This window comes from Polypterus senegalus, unplaced genomic scaffold (genome assembly GCF_016835505.1).
Source record: "Polypterus senegalus isolate Bchr_013 unplaced genomic scaffold, ASM1683550v1 scaffold_5654, whole genome shotgun sequence".
Lineage (NCBI taxonomy): Eukaryota > Metazoa > Chordata > Cladistia > Polypteriformes > Polypteridae > Polypterus > Polypterus senegalus.
Window position 1 is genome coordinate 12,180 of NW_024382304.1, and position 9,291 is coordinate 21,470.

The 9,291-nt window shown below is 37.4% G+C and overlaps 1 long non-coding RNA gene across 1 annotated transcript; it reads right to left on the bottom strand.

Annotated features, from left to right (window-relative positions):
* Positions 1-1,736: 1,736 nt before the first annotated feature.
* Positions 1,737-3,588, bottom strand: LOC120521037. The gene is made up of 3 exons (XR_005631968.1): positions 3,564-3,588; positions 1,918-1,964; positions 1,737-1,801 (listed from the first exon to the last, which is right to left on the bottom strand). It is a non-coding gene; the product is annotated as an uncharacterized LOC120521037 (long non-coding RNA).
* Between the last annotated feature and the right edge of the window lie 5,703 nt (positions 3,589-9,291).

Genomic DNA, 9,291 nt, shown 5'->3' on the forward strand with positions numbered 1-9,291 from the left:
ATATAATGTCTGCTCACTATAAATTGTTACAGTAGTAGAAGAAGAACTGATCACCAAAAGGCATAAAGGTAAAGATGACACATTTATTTTCAGCATTTTATTCCAGTTTTACATATTTGTTTTGTACAATTGTACAGTAAAAAAGGAAAGAAGCACCAAGCAAAAGTTTGGGCACCCCAAAATATTTGAGGTCTCAGACCATCATTAGTTCAGTTAAGGTTATTGGTTGTTCACAGTCATCATTAGGAAACCCCAGATGATGTAAATTTCAAAGCTGTATAAATTCTCTGACACCTCAAACCTTGTCCCAACAATCAGCAGCCATGGGCTGCCTAAGACGCCTACTGTTTTGAAAACTAAAATAGTTGATGCTCAAAAGTAGGAGAAAGTTACAAGAAAATGGCAAAGCATTTTAAGGTAGCTGTTTCCTCAGTTCATAATGTTATTAAGAATGGCATTAACGTACAGTGGAGGTCAAGTTCAGTCGGAAGACCAGGAAAACTTTCTGAAAAAACTGCTCATTTGATTGCTAGAAAGGCAAACAAAAACCCCTGTTTGAGCGCAAAAGACCTTCTGGAAGATTTAGCAGTAGTGGTGGTGCACTGTTCTACTGTGCAGAGACACCTGAACAAATATGACCTTACAGTAGAGTCAGCAAAGAAACCCTTCCTGTGTCCTAGACACAAATTCAGAACCTGAAGATTGCAAATGAACATCTAAACAAGCATGATGTATTTGGAAACAAGTCCTATGGACTTATGAAGTCAAAATAGAACTTTTTGGCCACAATGTCAGGGTATGCTCGAGAAAAAAAGGGTGAAAAATTCCAGGATGGGGTGGATTGATCATGTTTTGGGCTTGTGTTGCAGAGTGGCAGAGGCAAAAATAGATTCAGATAAATACCATAAAATTCTGGAAGCAAACATCACACAATCTATAAAAAAAAGAGTTGAAGTTAAAAAGGGGGTGGGTCCTACAACAAGGTAATGATCTGAAACAAACCTCAAAATCTACAATGGAATAACTCAAGAGACTTAAGCTGATGGTTTTGTCATGGCTCTCATAGTCCCCCAACCTAAACATCATTGAAAATTTGTGGATAGATCTCAGAAGAGCAGTTCATGCAAGACAGCACATGAATGTTTCAGAAGAAGAAGCCTTTTGCAAGGACAAATGGATGAGTACCCAAGTAAGAACTGAAAAACTCAGCTGGCTACAAAAGAGTTTACAAGCTGTGATACGTGCCAAGAGGGTGTTACTAAGTACTGGCCATGTGAGTGCAACTTTTGCTTCAGACATTTTCCATCTTTTGGTATTTTGTACTTCTGAATGATGGATATAAAATGTAATCCTGCTTAAAATATGAAATAAATGTGTCATCTTTAACTTTACGCCAGTAACAGACATTTTAAGTTGGGGTGACCAAACATTTGTATGTCACTCTATATACTGAGCTCAGGATGTTACAGACCCACATCAAATGTATGCTTTTGTTATAACAACAATAATAATAATAATAATAATAATAATAGCATTACTCAAAGGGCTAAATGCTGAGATGATGTGGGATTCAAACCTATTACCATGAGGTTACTAAGCAGTAACTTTTCCACTGTGTGGAACAGCGTTATCAAATAATCTATTTTATTTTAAATGAAAAAGTTTATTGAACATTAATTACTTTAATATACTTTAAATCATCAAACTTTTCATTTCACCTCATCTCTCACCCTTCAAGACAAAGAAACTTGTGTTTTGCTCGTATCTTCTGGAGAACCCCTTCCATTGCTGATGATCTCTCCTGATATGATACAAGCTGATAATTAAGCTCTACTGCTCCATTTTCTGCCTTGCTGAAGAAGAAGATATCTGGAAACTGATGTAATTCTTTCAGTACAGCAGGAGGATTTTGCCTACCTCTTTGCCTCCAACTCTGAAAGGCCTGCACTGATACCTGCTAGATCCTAAGTAAGATGCAAATGAAGAAAAAGACTAGATGAGTTAGCCATATTTTTTATAAGGTAATTTCATATCTAAATCAATCATTTTTACAGAACTAATACTTTCTAAATGTGTCTAAATGTAAAATAAACAATTCTAAAAAAATGTATCAGGTCATCATATGGGGTATTCAAAAAATACAACATTAAACTATACAACAGCTAATGGATTACTAACACAATTCCAATTCATTCTATAAATTTGGAAAAAAATTAAAAGATTAGAAGACTATGTGTTCTGACATTGGGTACATATACATTAAACTGAGTAACAAAGAATAAAAACTGATACAGTAATATCCTGACTGATCCTGAGAGACAAAAGAGTGCAAAACTTTTCTAGTGAGCAACCAAGCGATTTGGCCACTTGTCACTGATGTCATCTTAAGGGTTTTGAATTCCAATAATTTCTTTACTCAGTTTGAGAACTTCATACAAGGTCTGTAATGTGCAAAAATCAATCTATATTTCTTATTAAACTAAGTCAAAAGACACAAAAAGGCAAGTAGATTACTGTGAGTAAAATAGCGGTTAAGCAAAGAAAAAAACTACTGTGTGAAAATATAATTTTTATAAGCAGAATAATAATGACAAGTTTTCACTAATGGGCAGCTATAGCAACGCTGCTGTCTTGGAACAAAGAGATCACAGTACTAGTTCCCAGTATTCCCTGTGTAGATTTTGCATGTTCTCTGTGTCAGCACTATTTTTCCTCACGTCAAACATATGCAGGAAGGAGATCTGCATGCAAGGCTGTCCAAATGTGTGCATGTTCAGCCTTTAAAGAGTTGGCATCCTGTCCAGGGATTGTTCCAGCGTTGCACCTGACACTTGGTGGGCCGACTTCAGCTTCTGGACCCTGGATAGTGGGTTTGATGATGGATGAATTTTCTAAATGCATCAATGAAGCTCCTGCCTTACGTACTAAACCCTAGCTAATTGTGCTCAAGTGACACTAATAAAATTATCAGCTATCCAGAAACAATAGGGAGGCCATTACATTCACATCCAGTTTGAATAACATAAGATACAATTTAACCATAACAATCTTAGCTTGTTTTTATTCTTTTTCCATTATCAAAAAGGGGTTTAGTCCCTGACCCACGGTCCCTTTAGGTTGAGGCCCGAGAGACATTTTCTATGGTCTATAAGTAAATGCTGTTCCAAAATATATGTCATATAGTAAAGATGAATCTGTGAATATAACATGACACACATTTTAAATACACAAAGGGTGCTGAACTCTTTCAGCCTGTTGAGAAGCACTGTGTTTATTTAGCTATCCATTTTGGGTTTTCCAACTGCTTGATCATTAACTCATGAAGTTTCCTATTTCATCTTGAACTTGCATTATATGACTAACACTTTTGGCATATCTTTAAACTGCTTGGGATCTGTGTACATTGCCACGGAAATGCAAATTCCGCAAGACATGGTACACTAATAATAAACCTTTCTATTTAAAAATGCCATTTCGCCAAACTGTCATAGCGGATCTATTCACGTCAGCACTTTGGACACGCACGCCTCTGTAAGCCCAGTGTACAGTAACAAACATCAAACCTGGTGAATAAAAGTTATTCATCTTTTGGACTAGACTCAACGCTCTTTCCGACCAAGATAACCTGGGAACAGCCATGACAGAAGCCAGTCACAGGTTTGAAAATGCCTGGAAAGAAAACGTCTTAGACTTTCAAAGTAAACAGTGACAGCTTCCAATGGCAGGCCGGATTGCCCATCATTATTTATTGCTACCATCTGCTGGACGGAGGTAACAACTTTCCTTTAAGTGCTTTGGAGACGTGCTGTCATCTTTGAAAACGAGGGAGTATGGATAAATATTTCAGACAAACAAATAAATAAAAATAAATGTGCAAATAAATAAAAGTACAGTGAAATGTAGCAAAATAAATTATTGTGTCATGAATAAATACATGCGTGATCAAATGCGAGCATAAATAATGTGTCGCGAAATGTTTTTTTGTTGCTTATTTATTTAATTTTGTCTATTATATTCCTCCAAACGCATCATGAAATACGGCTTGAAATAAAACTGTCACTTTCACTCGTTAACATTGAGAGGGTGGGTGTCGCTTAGTGATGTGCCCGTTCGCGAACGAGCCGGCTCTAAGAGCCGATGCTTTGAAGCGAACGAGAGGAGCGATGCCCGTCGAGCAGAGCCAAAGCTTCAGCCGCTCCTGCTCAGCTCTGCTGAAATCCATTCGGCAGGGCGGGACTTTATTTATATGGATACACAGAACATTGGTTCATAATGAAGGTGTTCTGACGATTTGTCCTACTTTGTCGAAGTATCCTACCGTAGTTTATTTAAATGGCAGATACGGTATATACACCGTATGTTACACCCATCCGTTTATTGTAAGTCGTAACATTAAACTATAACGCTATACCATGTCATCATTTAACATGTTGTATTTAGAAGTCGTCTATCAAATGTATGGAAATGTTAACATTTCTCAATGTATTATATATGCATCATGTAATAAATGCATTAATGTAGTAAAGGCTAAGAAAAGCATATATATTACTGAAATACAGTAACATTTACCTCAATCTTCAAGACTAGGTAGGACAGATCGACGAACAGTTGGTAAGCTTCGAGAAAAGTTGCGTGATTTTTGTCTGCGCATGCGTAGTATCAGTGGTAGATCATTTCGATGGGCAGGATGTTTCGTTAGAACACCTGTTCACCGGCTCGTTCACGAACGACACATCGGACTAGGATCCTACCATTATGTGAACGAAGTATGGGGGGCAGACGCTCCGAAGACAGAGAGTGTTCGTACAGGCCAGGTACACAGAGCTGTCGCTGCGACAGACGAGGAGCCGGATTTAAATGCAAGCGCGTCGTGAAGAAAAAAAGAACGAAGAAATAAGTGAAAGCGAAAAAGCAGCATCTGGCTGCATTTCAGTGATATTCGAGACTGCAAAGCTAAGTGCAGAATTTGTAATATGAAAATATCCGTTAGAGCAGGGTCAACAACAAACTTGCACAGACATATAAGAACCACCCACCCATCCTTGCAACTGGAGGAGAGCGTGCCCTGTCTCCTGCCATCCACTGACCCTGGAAAAGAGCCAGTACTTCTGCTGCAGCATCCACTGCCTTACCGAAAACTGCAGGTATAACACGGTCTTCAGTTCAAAACCAAAATAAGCACATTTATTCCAAAACAAATGACGCCAGACAAACAAATAAGTGTTGACGAGGAGCTGGCCAAAATGATAGCTAACGACTTTCAACCATTTTCCATTGTGGAGGACAGAGGATTTACAACTTTTGTACGGGCCCTTTTAAATGCCAGGCCATGTATGTTCAAAGAAAAACTTTGTCCCAAACAATTATTCAACAACTATATAACAAGGGGGTGTGCATTATGGCAAGACAGAGTCAAAAATGCTTCAGTTTGCCTTACAACTGACTGCTAGACATCCAGAACAACATGCTCATACATGTCTGTCACTTGTCACTTTATTGAAAACTTTAAGATGACATCCTGCCTTCTTGACTGTTTTGAGTTTGCTGAAAACACCAGAAAACCTAGCAGAGGAGCTAAGAGTGGCAAAAGAATGGCAAGTAAATGACAAAGTGTTGTGCTGTGTTACTGATAATGCAGCAAACATAACAAAAGCCATAAAAATTTGCAGTGGACTCACAATCCGTGCCTTGCACACACAATAAACCTGATAGTTAAAGATGTGGTGAAACCAACTGTGGACAAGGTAAAGGCTATTGTAGATTTTTTCCATAAAAGCACAATTGCCACAGAGAAGCTGAAGTCTATGCACGCCAGATGGGATGCCAGAGCTAAGGCCCAAACAAGAGTGTGCTACAATGGTAGGAAGACTTTGCATTGTCGCTACATCGGTTCCTTCAGAAAGAGTCTTCTCAAAAACAGGACAAATAATCACGGAGAGGAGAAATGCATCAGCCCATCTAAGCTGGGGGCATCTGGCATTCTGAATGCCAACCTGACCTAAAAACTTTTATTCAAAGAGTCATAGTGTTGTGTTGTTGTTGAGTTTGGCCTTTATTTAATTTGTTTGCTGTGGTTTTGTGTTGTTGTTCATTTAAAGCTTTATTAAAATGTTAAACAATTGTAACTGTGTATTTTTTGTAATGAAAACAGGCAAAAAATACGTAATGTCTGAAAAACAATGAATAAGAAATTGCTTATACACAAACCATTCATAATTACTTAATTAGGCTAAAATATAAGCATCCAAGTGATACTAAACGAAGAGCCATTCGGGAGCTGTAAGAGCCGGCTCTTTAAAGGAGCCGATCCAAAACAGCCGAAGCTTTGAAAAGACCCGAGTTCCCATCACTAGTGTCACTATCCGATCTGCAGAGCCTACCCGATTTGCATGCGCATGCGCTCAAAGACAACCCGAGGAGCGCGTGCACACGTAGCACAGAGCTTACTATTACGACCCTTGTCGCTTGTCGCTACCCGATCTGCGTGCCCCGATTTGCGCGCGCAGGCGTATTGAAAGCCTAACATGCCGTCAAGTGTTCGCGCATGCGTTAAACAGATTGGGCAGCACCGTAAAGTGTGTGATGACATAGCCTTTCAATACGCACGCGCACGCAGATTGGGCCGGAACGGGAACCAGGTAGTGACACACACGCATGCGCTTAATGAAAAACATTAAAACAAAAAAATCCACTTTCGGCTTTCAATACGCCTGCGCGCGCAATCGGTAGGCACACAGATCGGCTAATGACTGCTGTGTCGCTACCCGATCTGGTGCCTATATATATATATAAAGTATGTAGTGTTTTTATTTTCCCACTCAAGTAATAAATCATATAAAGTTTCTTTTCCGTTTTGATCTATTGTTGCAATTTCCTCTTATGAGCAAATTGTGTTTGTTTAAAGATATCTTTAGACGTCAATATTATTAATAAAATTGCCATTTGTCTTAAGGCATCAGGTTTACAAAACCTAATATATTTCTATAAAACTGGTTGGATACATGATCCTTTTTCAAAAAAGAAAAGAATTAACACTGTGTTGCATGTCATTGTGCTGACTGTCCCCCTTAGTGTTAACTGTGACTGTCCACTTGTTAAAATTCTTTAATTCGTTCTCAGTTGTGCAATCAGGTCAGATGTTGAAGAAATGAAGAGCATAAAGCCACCGGTTCAAATACTCATTTATTCCAATGGCTATTAATCTTACAAAGAAGTTTAACTTTACATCCACAGACTTAAATTAAGGAAGTGCTCTGTTATCACTTGAATCAATCTATATGATCTATTTTTACAGTAAGTGCTTGCTGCTATAGTTCATATTTTTAATTCATTTGTTCTTAGTGATGTGTTTTACTTTTTTTTTCAAGGCGCTCTGTAAAACCCGCTGAGAAACGAACTAACCTATTAATATAATAAAACTGAACTGAATTTAACAGCTGTAAAATAAAATATTCTCACTAACTGAGCAAATTTTAAACAGCATGAAATAGTTCAGTTTATGATGTCACATGTGGACAGAGGGCAGTGACATTCATTCTTACAAATTTAATTAACATAACACAACGCTGTTTGTGTGCAGACTCCTCGTCTCATGTCAGTGATTTTATTACCCATATTGACACAGAGCAAGTTCATTTTTTATAACTTTGAAAAAGGAAATACATGACACTTATTCATACATTTTTTTTATTGAAGAAATAAATGGTATTTTTAAAAATAAAAGTGAAAGATCTGTGAACAATGTTTCTCAAAAATATATATATATATATATACACCCATATTTATATGTATATATTATGAGTAGAAAATTCAGTAATCATAAAGATGTATAAATGGTAAACTCATTTAACTAGGGAATACAATTATAATGAAAATGGCCAACAAGGAGAGGTGTTAAAAAATTTTTAGGGAAGGAGAACAAAATATATTTACAGATTTTTGCCTTAGTATTTAAAAAAAATGTTAGCCAAGGTTTTAAACACAATAAAAGTGAATCACTAAATTTGTCAAAAAGGAAAATGCTATTTTAGCTTTATGAACAAGATACTACTCCCAGTCAAAGAGTTATTATCCAGCAATATTCCATAAAAAAGTGTTTGATTTAAACTGATATTTTTCCTGATCTGTCGTTTAATATTTGTTCACTAATAATATTTTTACATCACCTTTCCTACAAGTGTTGCTCAAATTGCTCTAGAAAAAAATAGTTACAAAGAAAAATGAAGGCATTATAAAGTAAATGAGAAGTAGATGGAGGGGGCCTTGTCCTTAGTAATAAATACACTGCCTGGTCAAATGGCAGGGACAAAGACAAACTTGCAGCCTTTAAGGATACTGGAGATAATAAACTTGTGGGGTCCCAAGCTAAAGCCACATAGACCCCTCTACACATCCCAGCATACATAAATGTGGCGTCTCAGTCCAATCACAATTCCATTTCAGGACGTCTTTTGAACGTTTCTTCTATCACAGGAAGTTGGGGTTGATTTAAAAGACGGTGGAGACGCAGGGGACACCATTGCAATAAACTGGAAAAACAACAGAGAAAACAGCAGAGGTTAGTGCCCAGTGCAGAGCTTATAAAGTGTACACAGTACCATTTCTAAACTATTACAACCAATGCAAGTAATTAAGAAAAAGCCAAATTAGAAAAGTGGGCTTGTTGAAGTTTTTTGAAATGCTCGACATTTGTAGCCTGCACTTCTCTATTGGCAAAGCATTCCAGAGTACAGAAAGCTGCCAGTTTTATGGTTGCTTAGAATAAAAAACAAGCAATGTTTCAGAAAGAGATGTTGGGAGCAGACACTCCAAAATAAAGGCAGAGTGTAAAATACTCAAAGCCTTCTAATTATTTAATAGACCTTAAAATCAATTCTATGTGAAACAGACAGCCAGTGTAATGAGACCGAGACAAATCGGATGGGGACTCATGTCGCACGCGCTCTCTGCTTAATTAAAATTCATTTCACGATGCTGCCCCATTTGTTCTGAGCATGTCGAATGTTTTACGACACACATCACTCGTCAGGTTTGACTTGTACTTGCGAGTCATTTTTGTGTTGTTGTTTAACACCGTCTGTAAGTGGACATGTTACTGGAAAATATGGCAACTTTTGAATTTTATAACGTCATGGAAGATGTGTCGCCTGAAAATTTAACTCTAGTCGAATGAAGAGAGAAAATGAAATGCGACGTGTGTCTGTGAACTTATGATGGGAAAGCAGCTTTTGTAAGTTCATCATTTAGTTAAACCACTTCGTAATCTGTGGTTAATGAAAAATACACCATTTT